Genomic DNA, 19,829 nt, shown 5'->3' with positions numbered 1-19,829 from the left:
ACAGTGGTTGACCTGGGCTATTCCAAATCTATCCTGGGCGTGTTTGCACACTTTCACCCTGAGGGATATCCTGGCACTGCTTAACAGATTATTATTGCTACCCAACTCGGAGGTACTCATTTTATCGGCCTTCAGAGGGTGAAAGGCTGAGGGGGGCGGCACACTATCTGATGGGATGTCCTTAGAAAAGGGGCCCCCAAGAACATTCAATCTGCCCCCTGCTAAAGGGACATGTGTGTAAGACATGTCTCCTTGAGTGCGGGGCTTGCCAAGTACCTTCCTGCTAGCCTAAAATTCCGAATGCCTTACCAATACCAACCGAAAGTATGCGTGCCCCGGTAGCTTATCAACCCTGTAAGCTGGCACCTCAGCCTTCCTCCTAGCGCTCTCCAGGGTTAAAGGCTGAGGGGGGCGGCACACCATCTGATGGTATGGCCAAAGTAAAAGGTTGCCCCTCAGTACTTTTCATATGCCCCCTGCTCAAGGAGAATGAAACAAAGTACTGATTAACAAGCATGCTCCTCTATTGCAGGAGTTGTCCCCATACGCTGGCCCAGGTGTACCTTACGGGGTAAGTATCTTGCCCCGTTAACCAATGTGCCCTTTGCCCCACACATTGCTCCTGCTGTGCTGCCACTCCCAGTAACATCCCAACTGCTAACCCTGACACTTGTCCGAGTGTGACAATGCAGACTATTCCAGGCCCCCTCAGTATGAGAATTGTTTGGACAGCAGGCAATTGTAATTTCAATGTGATTGAATTACTCAATGCCTGTTGTAGTGGTCATCACTGAAGCTGAACAGACAGCGCCAACTGGTGGCAGACTGTCACAAGCGCCAGAGTCGACCAGTAAGGACGGAGCTGCGTACCAGGAACCCCCCACTCGCATATAGCCCCAGTAAACTTGGTCCTGCGAGTTGGCATAGGTGGGCCATTACATCACTGTTGGAAGTCCAGGGTTGACTGTCTCACCTAGGGATTTCAACGAAACGGGCTCAACTTAAAGCCCAGTACTAGTCTGCAAAGGGGTGTATCCCTGTGCTTATACTGGCTGGGGTGAGAGTGGAGTAGTCCCCCCCACAGTAAACCAGACCAAATGTAAATCACTTAAACTGCTCTGTACACAAATGATGGTAGGTCATCATAGTACCTAACCATGTCAATCCATTTTAGAGGCATCCGACCAATGTTACATTTTATACCTTTTTATTCCTATGAATGTTTGGGATATTTGTATTGTTCCTAGTATCCTATGTGTGCTCCTCCAGTGAGCAAAAAGTGGCCCAATAGTCAGTATGTGGAGCACCTGTACACTTAATCGCAAATCCCTCTACCCCTCCCCTAGCAAAAGATCAAAAAATGGGATGAATAACACATGGCCACTCAAAGATTCACATTTGAGAGGCAAGTACTATTCCTAAATACCCAATTATGCTTACCTTCATTTATATGCCAAGCTTCCCCTGCATAAACTTCTATTGATGTCAATGCTATCAAGTGCCACAACACCTGTCATACATGTATTTTGATAACACTAGCCTGCAGGTGATCACTGAACGTTCAACAGGATTCCATTTGCACGATCAGTGCTTTTCAAACTCCAAAATCTAGGAAAGCAACTCTATACAGTCACCGTTAATTGGACAGTAAATCCAACACAAAGCCCTTTCCCCGTACTGTGGTGGTTTAAAATGTTGCATATTCCGGGTCAACAGAGTTCTGGTTATATCTTACCACTGTGAGAAAGTGCCATCTTTCTTGCATGGTATGCCCCCACTTTTTGCTGAATTGCTGAATGTACTTTGACTGAGTGTGGCCTGGACTCCTGTCAATCAGGTGCCCAGGGCCAATGTTCCTTCCCTAAAACCTAAAACCCAAATTGGCAAACCCTGGCCACATGTAAGCCCCTGGTAAATGGTATCCTAGGTGCCCAGGGACTTGTGACCAGGGAAGGCCTCTAAGGGCTGCAGCACTTATTGTGCCACCCTTAGAGGCCCTGTACCCTAACACAAACACACTGCCCTTGCAGGCTGAGTGTCAGGGTTCAAGACAAAACAAAGAGTCGACATAGCACACATCCCTGTGTGCCATGCCCTCAACCTACACTGCCCTGGCATCCATCAGCCACCCCTCTAGCTGGGTGCCCTATGCCAGTGGTCGGCACAGGAGCATGAGCCCTGTGCTCCTACAGTACCCAGGTCCATTCCTGGGCACTGTATGTGCAGTGCTGCCATTTAAGAGTATATGGTGCTGAGAGCTCATCAAACACGAACTCCACAGCACCATAATGGCAACACTGAAAACTGAGGAGTTTGGTATCAAACTTCTCAGCACATTAAACCCGCACTGATGCCAGTGTGGGATTTAATATACAAAGCACCACAGAGGGCATCTTAGAGATGCCCCCTGAAACCTAACCTACAATCCTCGTCTGGTCTGATAGGCTGCCTAGGCTGCCACACAGCAGACATGTTGGACCCCTGGGTGGAGAGCTCCCACTCGCCTGGGCCTGCAACAATGAACATCCTGGGCGAGGTGCTAGGTCTCCTCCCCCAGGATGAGCAGGGGGAAGCTTCAAAGGCATGCTGCCTTTGTGAGCTTCTCCAGGCCATTTGCTGTACTCAGCAGCTGGCCCCCACCGGTTCTGACCCCCACTCTGGTGGGAAGACTGGCCGGAAACCCCAAGTAAGGACAGGGGATGTGCCAGCCTCTGCCAACCCCACCCCTCAGGTGGGGGAGGCGAGGTGAAGCACATCTCCGGGCTGTTGCCATCTTGAAGATGGGAAGCCCTGCCCAATCAGGACTAGGTTACTGCCCCCCTCCCACAGGAGAGTGGCAGAATAGGGGGTGTACCCACCCCAGGGCAGGGACACATTGGTCCCTGCCCTTTGCCTACCTGTAACACCCCTAAATCTAGTATTTAGGGGCACCCTGAACCTTCCTTCCTTAGATTCCAGAATCCTAAAAAGCAAAGAAGAGCAAGAAGAAAGAAGACCTGCCGTGCAGCTGCTAAGAAGAGGAAGACACCAACTGCTTTGGCCCCAGCCCTACCGGCCTGTCGATCCTTGAACCTGCTCCTGCTAAGTCCCGGCACCTCTTGTGGCCAGCAACTTCACAAACCCCGGGGGACCTGGCTACCTTGTGACTCTGAGCATCTGAGACTCCCATGAGCAGTGGCTCTGCTCAAAGCAAGTTTCCAACCCCTGGCATCAGCCCGGAACCGTGAAACCTGCACACTCTGCACCCGCCAAGCCTGGCCTGTGCCAGAGTGGAAAAGACCCCGAGGACGTCCTCCCGGCGACTGTGACCCCGAATCTGGCACCCAAGGACTCACCTCGATGCTCCCGATGACGCCTGCAGCCTCAGAACCAGGGACCCCCCCCCAACAACGATCAACAGAGGGTACGATTTCCCAACACCAAAAGGCACTCCTGCACCCGGCGCCCTGCGGCCCCCTGTGCCCGACTCCTGGGTACCTATCCTCCAACTACCCAACTTACCTCTCGAAGTGGTGGTGGAACCTGAAGAATCTTCGTCCCCGAGCTTGCAGCCTTTGTTTATCCTGGAGCTTTCCCATTGAAATTCATTGAGCGCCGAAGGCTCAAAAGCACCCTGTACCCAGCCGCCCGAGTGGCCCTGGCAGTGCAACTTCTACTCCTACCTACTTCCCCATTTGCCCTGAGCAAGTGACCAGGAGCCCAGCTCCCACAGCCACGTGGCCTGCTAGTCAGCAGCCACCAACCAAGGCCCCCCTGCCTCCCTTAGGATAACATTGGGCCTAACTCACTCTGCACCTGGCCGCCCTAGTGCCGCTGAGGGTGTAACAACTGTACCAACCTGACCCTGGGAGACCCCTGAGGCTGTGCCCAGAACCTTAACTCTGCCAGTCGAGTACTTACCCAAAAGCTGAAAACCCAATTTTCTTCCATAGGGTAACATTGACTGGTTTATTCTGAAATTTCTTCAAAGTGTGGAGTTTCTAAAACTTAAAATATTCACCTAAAATCAACCGAGTAACGAAAACGAAAATACTCACCTGCTATTAGGAGAGATCCCAGTGCTGGATCTTGGTGCCCAGCACTGACCCTGAAAAGTACTCACAACCGTACTTACCATTAACCCAATTTTCTTCCATAGGAAATCATTGACTGTTTTTCTGTGAAATTTCTTCAAAGTGTCGATTTTTGCAAACTACAAATATTCTTTAAAAATCGTACCAACTGTGAAAACGTAATTACTTACCTGTTTTAGATTGAGGTCCCAGTACTGAGCCTAAGAGCCCAGTACTGGATTACAAAAGTAACGTGAACATACTATACCTGTAACTTGAATTTTAACCCATAGGGAATCATTGACTGTTTTTCTATGAAATTTCTTCTGTCAACTTTTAAAATAGCAAAATATTGCCTAAAAATCACAACAGTAACTAAGTCGACTTTACTCACTTGTTTTCAAGAACTGTCCCAGGATTGAATCTAGGATCCAATCCTGGAGTTAGAAAAGTAATCCTGAAAGTAATCTATTGCAAATAATGTAAAACTCCCATTGAGTTCAATGTATTATTGTGTTTGAAATTGTGTTGCCTATTGCAACAACTGTAACTATTACCTACAAAAGTCAAATGCATATTGCAAAAGTATTTAACTAAAGCATCTCATTCTGAGAAAGTATATTTTAATACCTATTGTTGGTTCTAAAATAAAACAACCATATATTTGTTATATAAACCATTGGCCTAGAGTTCAGTTCTTGAGTGTGTGAGATCATTTGCTGACTGAGTGTGTACAACAAATGCTTTACACTGTCCTCTGATACTGCCTTACTGCTCGACCAAGCTACCACTTTAGAGAGTAAGGTTATATATAACTTTATCCTCTGCCAAAACCTCTGGGGACTGTGGACTCTGTACACACTGTACCTATTGGGGAACAGTATATACAGAGCCAGTTTCTCACAACCACCGACAGACAGCACAAGCAGTCTGCGGCTGGAACCAAATTGACGAACAAAGCTGAAGCACCCGGACTGCTAAACACTCCTGCATGCCCCGTGGTAACAGTGAAAGTGTTACTCGCGGTCAAAGAACCGTGACGATCTTGCACAAAAATGACCATGTTCCAAGCGCCAAGAGGGGAGTGGAAATACTCTAACAGAAGTGTAGGGCCCGGGGTTATTACTTTGCTACATTGTCTGAATAAATCCAAGTTAAATGTACGCTGGCAGACAAGTCTCTTCACACCCCAATGAATCTCAGCAACCCCTGGCTGCACAACAGTAGCACGCCTGACACCGGAGCTGCCATGCCACAGAACATTGGTCCGTCAGTGCATCCCGTGGCTGCCGCAGGAGAGGTGCCGGATCAGCACCAGATTGGATGGACGCCCAGAGCATCCAGCAGCCTAGCCTGATCACAACCCGGCTGCAAGCCCTAGACCCATGTCGCCCTAGCCCCAATAAACTAAGACTCAGTCTACACACAATATACATGTAGGCTGCTGCCCTTCCTGCCTGGACATACACCCTCTTCTTCCCTGTAATAATTGAACACAAACACAGCTGTGGCGTGCAGCAACATAAAGCATGTGTTGCTTTGCATTCCAGGTGGTAGCCTTCCCCCACAGGCGTCTGTGTTGTTGGCTGTGCCGCCGGATCATTTCACCTATAGTGGACACCCGCCAGGGATGATGATGGGTAAAGACAGTGCCTGTCTCCACAGCCGTTACACAGTGCCCCTGAATGGTAGATTCGTCGGAGGGGGGAACAGATTCCTCGCTGCTCTGGAAAACCAGATATAAATGGACTGTCTTGATGTCCAAGTGTTTATTGTGTGCAGCCCAGGCTTAAGAGGGATGAAAATAAGGGGGAGCCTAAAAAGGCGTGGCCAATGTTGTTGAGAACGTGGCTTTAATATGTGCTTAGCTAATGTGCCGCCCGACATGTATCTGGCTGTTTCTTTCATTGCAAATCGAGGTATGATCTAACAAGGAACATCATACGTACAACAAGTCAGGACTGTTGGCTTTGTCAATGCTCGTTAGTTGCATAATCTAAATATGCAGCACACGAGATGGATCGCAATAGTGAGTCCAGCTACAGCAGACTCGGGCCGGCCCGACAGAAGCAGACCCCGCGAGACTCTCTGATACCACGTCATCTGCCCTGGGCCCCCGCATGCTGTGGAGCCACCGGTGCAGGAACTGGACAGGCAAGCTTCCCAGATCCCCGCTCCAACTGCCAACGAAGCCTTTCATGCCGCTCAAATGTTACCACAAATACGCCCTATGCAGTTCTTCACTGACTGCCTCAAAATCTCCTTGAAACTGCAGTCCAAGATTCACAAAGCACATGATCAAAGAACTAACACCCTACTCAATCACCCCTCTGGCGGAGGTAGTGCCTGACGAGCACAGGCTATGCTGACTGGCAGTCACTGGTCGACAGTAATTGAGCTAGGCAGGCTGACTCGGCTCAAAATAGGAAACACATTTGACCAGCGCTTCGGTCATGACACAACCATGCCCATCGCAGAAAACCACTACAAATAACCTTAATCTATCAGAACAAGAGCAATCGTATTACGACGATTACTGCCGAGGGTTACTTATATTGGATAGTCCCCCAACGTGGCAATGGCCGGCATGTACGTGTGAAGATAATTTACTTGCGGCTGAACCCGCGACCTGCACCCTGATTGGCTCGGGTGCTTAATTCAACAATTGTAGCCAGACCCGCTGCTACAAATGTTCTCCCTCTGTCAACCTAGAGCTATGGTTCAGCATGCCCAGCTGGCGCTGCATATTGTGCCCGGGGGACCTCGTTGTTCTAAGCTGATGGAGTTGCGCCGGCGCAGTTACAAATAACACTAACGGACTGCCAGGAAATCCGACTCCCTAGCATGACCAGTAACATCCTCCCTACAACCGTTAGGACAGTAGTATTAGTCAGGTAGCTGGTCGCAGGAGCTAGATAGGGCGCACCCCAAGCACAGCTCGTACCTGCGGCTCCCGCACAACCGTCGGGCCCCCCACCTTGTGGCTCATGGAAAAGATCAAGGGTGCCCTGCCCAGTCGGGAATTAGTTTCCCTGCCTGCTTCGGGTCCCAGAGAGGCACAACCAGACGAATGCTGGGGTGGAGAACAGCCAACCCCTGGTGCTGGGTGGTCGGGTGCTTAACTGCGCACCCGGTCAACAAAGCACAGGCCCGACATGCGCAGTCACAGCGGCTGCGCAGTGATTGCACGTAACCTCTGACCCGCGAGGGCCTAGGCCCCGTGCCATCCCTGCATGCGCCACATGGTGTGTGACTGGCTCAGGGGAAGAGGGGGGCATGATCGCGAGCACACTGCTCCATCACCCCCCCTGCACCGAGCACACGCCGGTGCACCCCAGCAGCTAGGACCAGACTTGAACCCCACTACGCGAGGCCCTCGAGCATTGGGTAGCCCCCCCAACTGAACAGACGGCAAAGAGAGCCCTGCTGGGCTCCGCCCCCCCGCGCAATGCCCACGCCGTTCCGGTCGAGGCACACTCCAGGCTGGTGCGGTCGCTGCCCTTAGCACCCCGGGAGCTGTCCCCCCATGACGGTCACGGCAATGGCCGGGCATAGCCGCCATGTCTAGGGAGAAGGGGCCCAGGTCGGGTCGGCACTACAACGACCTTCAGGGACCATTTTCATTGGGGGAACACGCCTGGTAGGTGTAGCAATGTGCGACCAATCTGGTTTAACTTTATATTCAGGCTCCCTTGAGCCGGTGGAGTCGACGGACTCATGGTTACGCACCTGCGCGCTACGAGAGGTACTAGACCTGATACGATTTTAGCAGCTTACACGGCAACCCCACACATTTTCCTACTCCCTGCTGACGAGAGGCAACTACCTCGAAACACGTGTCCAGGGATGGCACAAGCCACGCATACTTGCATTCACACTCGAGCATAGGTGTATCCGCCGACGCTGACCTTCAGGGACCATTTTCATTGGGGGAACACGCCTGGTAGGTGTAGCAGTGTGCGACCAATCTGGTTTAACTTTATATTCAGGCTCCCTTGAGCCGGTGGAGTCGACGGACTCATGGTTACGCACCTGCGCGCTACGAGAGGTACTAGACCTGATACGATTTTAGCAGCTTACACGGCAACCCCACACATTTTCCTACTCCCTGCTGACGAGAGGCAACTACCTCGAAACACGTGTCCAGGGATGGCACAAGCCACGCATACTTGCATTCACACTCGAGCATAGGTGTATCCGCCGACGCTGACCTTCAGGGACCATTTTCATTGGGGGAACACGCCTGGTAGGTGTAGCAGTGTGCGACCAATCTGGTTTAACTTTATATTCAGGCTCCCTTGAGCCGGTGGAGTCGACGGACTCATGGTTACGCACCTGCGCGCTACGAGAGGTACTAGACCTGATACGATTTTAGCAGCTTACACGGCAACCCCACACATTTTCCTACTCCCTGCTGACGAGAGGCAACTACCTCGAAACACGTGTCCAGGGATGGCACAAGCCACGCATACTTGCATTCACACTCGAGCATAGGTGTATCCGCCGACGCTGACCTTCAGGGACCATTTTCATTGGGGGAACACGCCTGGTAGGTGTAGCAGTGTGCGACCAATCTGGTTTAACTTTATATTCAGGCTCCCTTGAGCCGGTGGAGTCGACGGACTCATGGTTACGCACCTGCGCGCTACGAGAGGTACTAGACCTGATACGATTTTAGCAGCTTACACGGCAACCCCACACATTTTCCTACTCCCTGCTGACGAGAGGCAACTACCTCGAAACACGTGTCCAGGGATGGCACAAGCCACGCATACTTGCATTCACACTCGAGCATAGGTGTATCCGCCGACGCTGACCTTCAGGGACCATTTTCATTGGGGGAACACGCCTGGTAGGTGTAGCAGTGTGCGACCAATCTGGTTTAACTACAACGATTTCTGGGCTTGACAATAAAAAAAAACACTCCCCGGCCACCACTAAAGCAAACAGTCCCCGTGAACATCTGCTGCGGCGACCCTGGGGCCCGGGTCGGGCTAGGTCCCGTCCGGCACCTACAACTAGCTCTGGGTCTGCCTACATTTAAACCCCCACTCCACGGACACCACGCAGACAAAAGCCCCCGCGACCCTGGGTCCCGGGAGGGGCCGGGTACCGGCCGTCGACTGCAATTGGTCTGGGCCATGGTTAAATTAAAAACCCCACACCCCGGTCACCATGCGACCAGCGGTGGAGGCGACCCTGGGGCCCGAGTCATGCCGGGTCCCGGGAGGGGTGCTGCTACCCTTTTCTCCCGGGGAGCTGTCCCCCCCCCCAATAGCGGACCGTACCACGGCAGGGGCCAGGCACGGCCGCACAGAATCGGGGGAGGGAGGAATAGCACTCACCGCAATTTAGCGCAGATGCCGGCGACACGTTCAAGATGGCATCAGGGCAGCAGGACAAAGAGGGCGACCAGTGGGTGGAAGAGGTATAAGTACCTGGCCCCCCGCACTCCTCCTGCCCAGAAGTTTTGCAGGCATTGGGACCGTCGCAGGTCCCAAAACACTGGGCGGCTGACTTGTGTGCCATCCTGTGGCACTAGGGGGGGTCACCATCTTAGGAGGGCCCCCTTCGTGGGCAGCCCTGCATTACTGTCGTCCATATCACTCGTGCTCTCCTTCAATGGTGCAAGGTTTACTTTCTATCCTGCGTCGTTGCCTGGACGACAAAGAGCTTCATTCATTTCATACCTTTGAGTCAATCAACAAGCAGTGGCGACGAGGATGAAGGCTGTATGTACTAGGAATCCACTCTGCCTAGCCCGCAGATTTCATCCGCTCACGACGTTACTTTTCTAATTTCTCATATTTAAAAGTCTCCATTTGGTGATACCATAACCTCATAAAGCTAGGAGTCATGCAAGTATTATTAAACAATGACAAACAAGAAATATGAAAACTAAATGTAAACTGTAAAAGGTCCTTGCGCCCAATGTGGGCAAGAAACCAAGGCCTTGCCGTTAAGAGACTCACCAAACTAGCCAGGTCAACCATCTTCTCCATGTACCTACTCTTTCACACCAGGTGATATGTCTCTGGGTTCAATGATGGCGTCATCATCATGAGTTCATAAATGTTTTCAATTTCATGTTTAGAAACACAAAGTTCTAATAAATGTTACATAATGGAGTAAATGTTCTACTGTGCTAAAATCGAACACACATTGAAAAACAATTTAGAGTATTTATTATATGTGAATATGACATTTGATGCACGATTGACATTCTTCGAGAGAAATAAAAACAAGCATTTGCAATGCAATAGGTCTCGCATTTACGTGAGTTTAAGCTGTTGGCATTGCAAATGACAATGCCTTTTATTTATGTTTTTAAAACCAAAACATTAATAAAATGCATTGTCATTTACAATGCCAATAGCCATTTAGAATGCCAATAGCTCAAACTCGCGTAAATGCAAGAGCTATTGCATTGCAAATGCTTGTTATCCTCGTACATAATAATTTGCTGTATGCAAAATAGTCACCAGATGGCGCTGCACACTAATTTTTGCATTTAAGCACATGTGACCAGTCAAGTACAATTGGAAAGGTTGTATTATTTATACACCGCTTCACTTCATACTCTTCAGGAGAAGTTTGTGGAGGGATAGCATCAGGGCTTTATGTGGTCCGGATCCTCCCGGTCCTCAGCACCGGCACTTCTTAGAAGTAGGTGCTGAGATGGGTCCATATCGGGCTCTCTATGTTTGCCCCGGAGGGTAAAAAAAAAATCTTTACTCTGCAGCAGTAGCACTGCTCTAAGCCTTTGATGTCACTTCAGAGAGACTGATTTTAGTTCTTTCAGTCTCATCAATTCAGAACTGAAGAATTTTTAATATTATCTACAACAAAGCCATAGTTGTGGCTTACTTATCTTATGCAACTAACAACCACTGACAAAGCCAATAGTACTGGCTTGTTGTAGGTATAATGTTACTTGTATCATATATCTGGATGCAATTAAAGAACCTGCAAAATACAAGTCGGCCGGCACACTATGCTAAGCACAGATTTTCAGTTTGTGTTTTTAAGCCACGCCCTTAGCTACATCGGCAACGTCCCTTTGAGAGGCCCTCCAGGTTTTTCATCCCCCTTAAAGCCCTGGATAGCATCCTACATCTTGGGGAGATTGCTTGAGTGAAACGTTCGCAGATTCCGTATGGCCCCAGGGCTACGCCAGCTACGACGTTTCCGTGTGACATTTTCACTTTGAACTGAAGTACTCAAATGTGTGACATTTCTATGTCTCATGAGGACACTTTATCAAAAATGTACCAAATAAATTCTTCATTAGACCTTTGCAGTTGGATGCCACAATGTCCCTTCTGAGCCGAAACGACAGTATCTGTTGCATCACAATACTTGGAGTCTTGCAAATATAACAGAAAAGCTAAAGTAAGTATAAATACGAGAACACACAGAAACGGTGCATTGCATCCTGGAACTTGTAGTTTCATTTTCTTGGAGCTCTGGGGTTAAATGTTCCTGTATGCACAAAGGGACGCTGGCTAAAACGCTGTGCCCAGGGATGGCTGAAGATGTCAAACAGGCAAGCTGTGATAAGCAATGCCACTCCCTTGGCATGTTAGAGGGAACAGCTGAGCTCCTCGCTGTGCCACGGCCACCCCTGGTCTCAGGTGTTGGCCGTGTGCCAGCTCAGCTCTGATGGCGCCCGGTTGGAGGTGATGAAGAGGCCCTCAGCAGTTCTCTGCCCCTTAGCGAGGAGCACACGAGCAGCATTGGGGAACCGTGTTCGGGAGTCCTAAAACAATAAAGAGATTTTTCTCACATGTTTTCGATGGAAAAACACCATGTTCCCTGCACGTTTTGATTTTTCAGAGCTGAGCTGACGGGTTCAGACAGCCACAAGACATTACTGAGAGCACGGATTGGACATAATGTATCCCATCACCATGAGAACCAGAAGATAACAATTTATTGAAAGTTTGAAATTACTTTATTGTTGATTTAGGGACATCTAATGCAATATCTGACGCTTTAGCCATAGCAAACAGATTTAAAACAACCCATTTCTAAAACAAAACAAAAATAAAACAGAAGCGCTGTAAAACAGTCCATCTGCTAGCAGAGGCGCCTATGCAGACTCGGTTTGTAATAAGAAATAGAATCCGTCTTTCCCTGCTGCAAAGGCAAACTAATTATCAACAAAACATTCTTCAAAACAGACTCCATGCTTCCTCCGTCTCTGCGATGAGGCGGGGAGAGAAGGGAGGGGGAAGTGCAATCTGAGGAGCCTCAAGTAAGCTGAATAGAAGGGGAGGGGGGAGTGCGAAAAGAGTGGGGAGAGAAGGGAGGGTGTATTACAAACAAAGGAGCCAAAGCTATAGAGAAGGGAGGGGGGAGTGGGAGCCGAGGAGCCATTAGATGCCAGCTGTGCACGTGCATGTGATCGTGCACTCAAGCTTTAGGCCAGCCAAAAGACTGTGAGTAGCACTTTGAAGTTCCCACTTACAAAATATCTTGCAGCAAAGCAGCGCAAGCGCTAGCTCAGGCGTGACCTAACCATGCTTCACCTCTGTTCTAACTGATGTGCTCGCTTCCCCACCTCTGTAGTAAATGTGCTACCTGTGCAATACATTTTCATTGAAAGTACAAAATTACATTGGCCAGTACGGGGATCGAACCCGCGACCTTGGCGTTATTAGCACCACGCTCTAACCAACTGAGCTAACCGGCCACTGGGAATAGCGCACTAACACCTCTACATGAACCAGTCAAAGAGAGGATTCCTCCATGCTCTACGTGACTCCCCAACACGCTCAGGATTGGCGGGTGTTTTTCCCGCCTTTGCACCTCAGTTGCACCATCTACAGAGGAGCTCAGTGCCAGGACGCATGCTCTATCAGAACACATTTTAACCCTTCACCTCCTCTTTCCTTCTCGTCCTCTCCACACACACCTGCAACAGTCTCACCCCCTCGTTCTCCCCAGGAGCTCAGGCTCACGCACACACTTCCGTGATCGGCACTGTTACAAATCTTAGGTGCAAAGCATCAACCCTTAAATGTTCGCACTTTTTTTGTCTGTCAAACAACTCATCCAGAAAAACCCTCATTAACTCCTCACCCCCCAGCATCCGCTTTGACGGAACTTCTCCTTCACCCCCTGTCACTTCCGTTTTCTGTGACTCGCCGCGGTTCAGACTGTGAACAGCTCGTTTATGACCAAGGGTTTTAACTGTCATACTATGTAAGGAAACGGAAGACGAAGAGCTGCGATTCACAATCCTAACCCAACGAACAGGCTGTCTGGACAAGCAATCACTTCCGGTCTAAACGACCAGTCCAATGTGCCCGGCTACACGCTTTTTTAATTATTCATGTTTTAACATTTCCAGTCATAGTGTTTGAAAGCAAGAAGGTATGCAAATATAATAAAAAATAAAAAAAAACTGAAAAAAATATAAAACCTAAAAAAATAGAAGGATCTGCAAACAAAAAACACCTGCGCCCAACGTGGGGCTCGAACCCACGACCCTGAGATTAAGAGTCTCATGCTCTACCGACTGAGCTAGCCGGGCACTGAAGAAACACATCGGCATATACTCTATTTGGAATTCTCATCAGCCGACAGTTTTTCAACATGTGGATTCTTTATAGGCCATTACAGACGGAGTAGCGTGCACAAGAGCTGGTTCTGGGTTGCTAGGACTTTCCACCTCCCCCCTCCTTTGCTTTCATCCTTTCCTCTGAGTACTCTTCGTTTATTCTTTCAGCAGTCTCCTTCCTTCTGTGCGCCCCAGCATTTTGTTCATTGTTTGATGGGGGATTGGGCGGGGTCCTCTTCCTATCTGTTCCTGCGTTTAATTCTAAAACTCTGGACTAAATCTGTGCTTTTTTGTCCGGACAATGAAAGGGTGACAGTTGTGGTATTCAGGCATTGTAACGTGTGTGGGCCTCGTTCGCTGTATTATAAATAGGACCAGTGAAATGATGCTATTCCGAAGCCACGTCGTTTTCCACATAACTATGGATTTGCTATACTGGCCGCATAATCCATCATCTGCTGCAAAATGCTACAGTTGCACAATTCTAACTCAAACAAATGAAAACTTACTTAATGAGCATCGGGGTGTGCGCCGCGCAGTGAAAGACACTTCGCGCAGGTGGACCGGTCATTTTGAAGCTTCGTAAATATGCGGTGGAGCTTAAAGGCAGGAATGGTGCGCAGAGCTCTCAGAAACGAGCTTTCAGCAGACAATCTGCAGGGGTGGGAAACACCAGGAGTGCGGCATTGCTGCACCTCTTGTGACTGGTGAAATAGAGTATCACAGCCCACTTGTGATATGGGCAAAAGTGCTTACACATCCCTGTTCAATCAGTCCAAAGGCCTCCTCGGCACCGATCTGATCAACATTTCTACTCTAATCACAATGTTAATGTGGTTTCCTGTGATGTCAGTGGGGTGAAAGCTCGTATACTATCATGACCCACCCCCTCCAAGGCCAGCCCCCAATAGAAAGTTGACATCGCACACAACGGGGTGGAGGTGCCCCTAACGCATTAATATGGCACGACGCGTCTTTTTATATCTGTGTGCGGGGCACAAGGCCACCAGCATCTGAGAGAGTCTCTGATCCAAAACCTGAGCACAAACAGACAGCACTGCCAGGGTTTCACGGGAATGACAGAGTTTAAAATGAGAGGGAAGCTTCCAAGTCATTTCTTATGCAAAATGTGTCCTTTTATGAATAAAATCTTCCGTCCCTGGGTGGGCTTGAACCACCAACCTTTCGGTTAACAGCCGAACGCGCTAACCGATTGCGCCACAGAGACTACTGAAGGACAAAGTCTACATCTACCATTAGGAAACCTCTACGTACACTGAATTCTGCATAGCTGCTGGAATTGTGAAATAAAGGGCGAATTAGAGTACCGTGTTTAAAAAAGAAAGTAAGATGAACGGGGAAGCCACATTTTTCTGCCATTCTCCACCTCGCCCCCCCCCCCCCCCCTCCACTGCCTCGTTGCTGTGTTGTCCATTAGCCCCTACTCGTGCTTCTCGGCGCACCTTTCACTCGCTCGAGGGCGTGGCTCCGACTGGTGCAGCAGGTGCAGTGGCACTGGGGCCAGAGGTCAGGGGGCCAGAAATGCCTCATTATTGCTGCATTTCACAGTTAACACAGCGTTTCAGCTAAATTAAACTGTGACAATGGCTCACACGAAAAGAAAAAAACATCTCAGGCAAGAGGAAACTGTAACAAAGTATCACACCACAAGAAAAAAATCTCAGACAAGTGGAAACTAAAGGCTCACACAACAAGAAACATCTCATGCAATGGGAAACTGTAACAAAGGCTCACACAACAAGAACAAGCATTGGCAATGCCAATCGGTCTCGCCATTGGGATCTTATATGTATTTAGCTATGCAGCACATTAGCCTGGGTGCTGAAACATCTACTGTTCTTCAACATGGAGGGAAAGTAAGCACCAAACTGCGCGACACGCCAGGTATGGGAACAATGGTACACCGGACGTGGGTGGCGGCTCTTAACTCAATGAACCCTAAATATGCAAGTATCCTGCCTCACTGCTGCTAATGTTAACGCCTTCAAAAAGGTGGCCAGGAAGTTGAAACACTGTATTTGGTTGAAGCCTAGGTGTTCCTGAACTTTTTGAACTTGGGTACTAAACATTGAGGACCAGAAAGACCTAATAACTCTCTAAATGGATGCACCAGAGAGAGCTACTGGACCATCTCGTGGGTGACGAACTTGCCATATAAAATCGGGCTTTTTGTAATAATCTTTCCAAACTGGGGGTGGCATTAAATAAACTCATTTATTTTTCCATGTACCTTTAAAAAAAATTATTTGCCGCTCAACTCACTCTTAATTTACCAGTAGGACTCTGCTTAAAACAGGTATTGACATTATGAACAGTTACATTCACTTTGACATAATTTGGGGTAAATATGAGAAAGCATGGGCAGGCACTAGCAGTTAGACACTACACAAGAATGCAGCTGCTGTTTGTGAGCAAACATGTCTTGTTATATAACGGAGGACAGGATTTTAAAAAAATACTCTGAGCGAATACCCTATAGCAAGATTATATACTGCCACGCCACACTCTGAAGTAACCTGACACGTTTAAAAGCACCACATTACAAATGTAAATGCAAATGTAAAGTTGGTCTGTAGATTTCTAATGCATCAGACGGATATATATCTTGCCTTGCATTGCTAATTAACATTATGCATTCAAAAGCAGCAGCATGAACACATCTTTCAAAAGCAGAAAATACCTTTCAGAATCCATGTACGCCAGAGGGAGAGGAGGCGGTATTGATAGCAAGGAAATTGTGAATTTGCCTGCAGGGAGGTCTTGCATGTTTTCTGGACTAGGAGAAGAGGTGCCGATATGGGCCACAACTATAACCTTCGATGCGCATGACGGAACCGCTCCGTCATGGCCCCGCCCACGCACGGAACCCTCGCTGCAAACCTTCTGGGAATTTTTATATGCTGACTCTCGTATTTTAACATGCAACCCAATCTCCAATTAGTGTCAAAGTTACCAGCGATGTCAGAATCTTATCGCATTAACCTCGTGCACTGGTTCAAGGGAAATGCAATCAATCCACTCCCACAGTATTTACCCATCTTAAATTCATCATTAAGAATGCGGTTTAAAACATTTTCTTCATGAAAAAATCGATATACTTGTAGTGGATGGAATTCCACTGAAATTAATGATGACACGACGTGCGTCCGCCATTTAAAGTATGGGTAATAGCTATTAAAAATCGTAATTATAGCGTTCTTTTACCTTGCACCAGATTTCCGGTGTTTATTTTCAAGTATTTTGTCCTGCTGGGGCACATGGCATGCTTGCTTTGGATCACAAACATTCGTCGGCTGTGCACACAAACTTTTCTGATGGGCAAATACATTTATATGGACACATACACCTATAAGCAGCTGCACAGAAAAAGTAACTGCCAAAAAAACAAGGCAGGGACTGCGTGTGCATTCCTGCTTGTACTCCAGGCGAGGAAACTTTCGTTCAAAATAAGTAGTTACCACAATTGGGTTGGGTTCATTTATATGAAGTAGTTCCACTGGTTATCTCACGTGTGTCATTTGATCTGAAAATATGGGGCCCTGGAAGCAAAGAGTCAGTCCTAACCAGTGGTCGAAGTGGGGGGAAAAAAGTAGGGGAACTGTGGGAGGAGAATCAGAGGGCGGGAATAACCAGAGGACTGGATCAGTGGGCGGAGTCAGAGGTGTGGCCAGAATGCGGAAAACATCCCAATTTTTTGTATTTGTTTGACATTTTACTGACCAGTTACAGATTATTATGTTATTTAATTCAACCAATGGATACACATGATTATTTAAAGCTTAATATGAGTTATTGACATTAAAAACATTCACAACGTGGGATATGTTTTCAATCACAGAATGTCCCACATACGGTTAAAAGTGAAAGCACAAGCTATTTGTCTCCGAGCCATGGCGTTTCTGTCATCAGCACATCTCTCTTTTTCCACAATAGCAGTTCAAACATGAATGGCAAAATATCCTAGTTTGCAAACGTTTTCTATATAATTATGGCTCTGCCATATTTGACACATAATACATAATCTGCTGCATAATCTGACATTTTTAACTAATAATTTATTTGTAGCTGAAACAGGTCAAAAGTTACTAAAAAATGTGACATGTTGCTGCAAAGTGGACGGCCCTTTGCAAAGGTTGACTGATCACCTCTCTCACTACTGCATGTGTATGTTACACTGGTACTAATGAGGCAACATTTTCCCAGAGAGTTAGTATGTGTAAAAATTTCAAAATAATAAGTATCAGAAAATATATTGCATTACGCCGCAGCTTTTTTTTTCCTGCTTAATTTAGTCAACGCTGCGGCATCATTTTGTCCACCATTGCTGCATAATGCCAATGGCCCCAAAGCAGGCAGCACATGTTAAAAGTGCTTGTGCATGAAGCAGAGAGACTGTGAAGTTCGCAAACTTAGGGAGATATGTACAAGTGAAGTGGCGGAGTGAGGTGTTAGCCGTAATGGCTTAACGCCTCACTGCGCCACTTCAGAAACTCAAGGCTGCACCATATTTAGAACAATATGGTTCAGCCTTGCGTTTCCCCCTGTGCTGGTGCTACACTTAGCAGTGTAGCGCCAACGCAAGCACCCTTGCACCTTAGTGCAAGGGTTTCTACGTGCAGGGAAGGATTGTTTATGTGTAGGAAGGTGTCCCTTCCTGTACATAAACAATCCTGAAATGCCATTTTGTCACTTTCATTTGCGCTGCTTCATGCAGCACACATGAAAGTCAGAAAATGGCATTTTTTTTACAGATTCTTTATGTACAGGAAGGGGGAACCTTCCTGTACATAAACAATCCATGGCATTGTGTTTATTCCATGTGTGCGGCATAAGGCAGCACACATGGAAAAAGCAAAAACGAGGAGAAATAAAGTATTTCTCCTCGTTTCGCCAACTTAAGACCAGGTTTTCCCTGGTCTTAAATTTGGCGCTGCCTCCTATGCATGTTGCCCTTGTACATAGGGGGCAGCGTCAAAATCAATGGGTGTTGCGGTGGAACGCCTACTGCAACACCCACTGCCCACCCCTTTCACGTTAACGATTGCGTGAAAGGGGGCTTTATTTACAAGGCAGCGTTAAGCCAAGTTAAGTGGCTTAACGCTGCCTTGTAAATAAGGGAAAGCCCCTATCGCCACCACAACGTCGGAAAAGGTACGTTGTGGTGGCGATAGGGGTTTGTACATATGCCCCTTAGTTTGGTGTGTATGCAAATCCTGCATTGTCAATCCCTAGTAAGTTGCAGCTACTACTGCTGAAACTAGGCCAATGGAGGTACCAATGGGTGAGGCAGACTGGCCTCAAGGGCAGGGCCAGCTTTAGCGCTGGTGGCGACATGTGCAACAATGTTTGTTGAATAATAATATCCCCATTTGTAAAGCGTGAACAATCACCCGTAAGGGTCTTTAGGCGCTGGGGGTCGTCAGGAAGATTAAGCAAGCTATTGCCCAGAGTCACATGGTGCTGGGCTAATCTGCCGCCGGCACCGGGGATTGAACCGTAATCCCCAGCTCCAGAGTCAGTCGCCCTGGCTGCGGCGCCACACCTCTTCCACTTTGTTGGTGCCCCTCAATGACCACCTCTGCCACGGATTCCCTCACTACTACCCTTTAACAGTGCCCCTCAAGTTTCCATAACCACGCTCTCTCTCTCACATGCATTTAGTTAGATTTACAGAGCCACTGAAATCAGTGTACGGTGTCAGAGCACTTACATCACACACATTACACAGAGACAATCAATCATTTGTGTGTAAATCACTGTATAGGAAGTTTTACATAAGATAAAGGACTACAAGGTGTAGGATTCACATGACAACCACACTAGTAGGCAGTACAGTCTAATAGGGATTGGTCTGGAGAAGAACAAACTCTGAATTTAAAACGTAAAACCAAGGTTGGGGGTTCTCTTTAATAATCAGAATTGATTCATATCCAAATGAACACTTTTTGCAACATTAGGATAATCAAAGACTGGGGGGAAAAACATAATGCTCTAATTTATACCTTGCAGTTTGCATGCAGCTCTTAGATGACAGTAGTATTTTAACTTGTAAACTGCAAGTAACAAAAGGATCTCTCTGACAAAAGCAGTAACCCACTGACCTATTTACATTCTGTGCACTTTGTGATCTGAATGGTACATGTTCTTTGCAGCAGGCACATTAACACTCTTCGCTACCTTTCGATGAGTCA

General features: G+C 48.0%; 2 non-coding genes across 2 annotated transcripts; both read right to left on the bottom strand.

The window, feature by feature from the left end:
* Positions 1-13,517: 13,517 nt before the first annotated feature.
* On the bottom strand, positions 13,518-13,590 carry TRNAK-CUU (transfer RNA lysine (anticodon CUU)). Its single transcript has one exon. It is a non-coding gene; the product is annotated as a tRNA-Lys (tRNA).
* A 1,181-nt stretch (positions 13,591-14,771) lies between these two features.
* Positions 14,772-14,845, bottom strand: TRNAN-GUU (transfer RNA asparagine (anticodon GUU)). The gene has a single exon. It is a non-coding gene; the product is annotated as a tRNA-Asn (tRNA).
* Between the last annotated feature and the right edge of the window lie 4,984 nt (positions 14,846-19,829).

Source organism: Triturus cristatus, chromosome 12, assembly GCF_964204655.1.
Source record: "Triturus cristatus chromosome 12, aTriCri1.1, whole genome shotgun sequence".
NCBI classification, from domain to species: Eukaryota; Metazoa; Chordata; class Amphibia; order Caudata; family Salamandridae; genus Triturus; species Triturus cristatus.
This window is presented reverse-complemented; position numbering and strand designations above follow the sequence as displayed.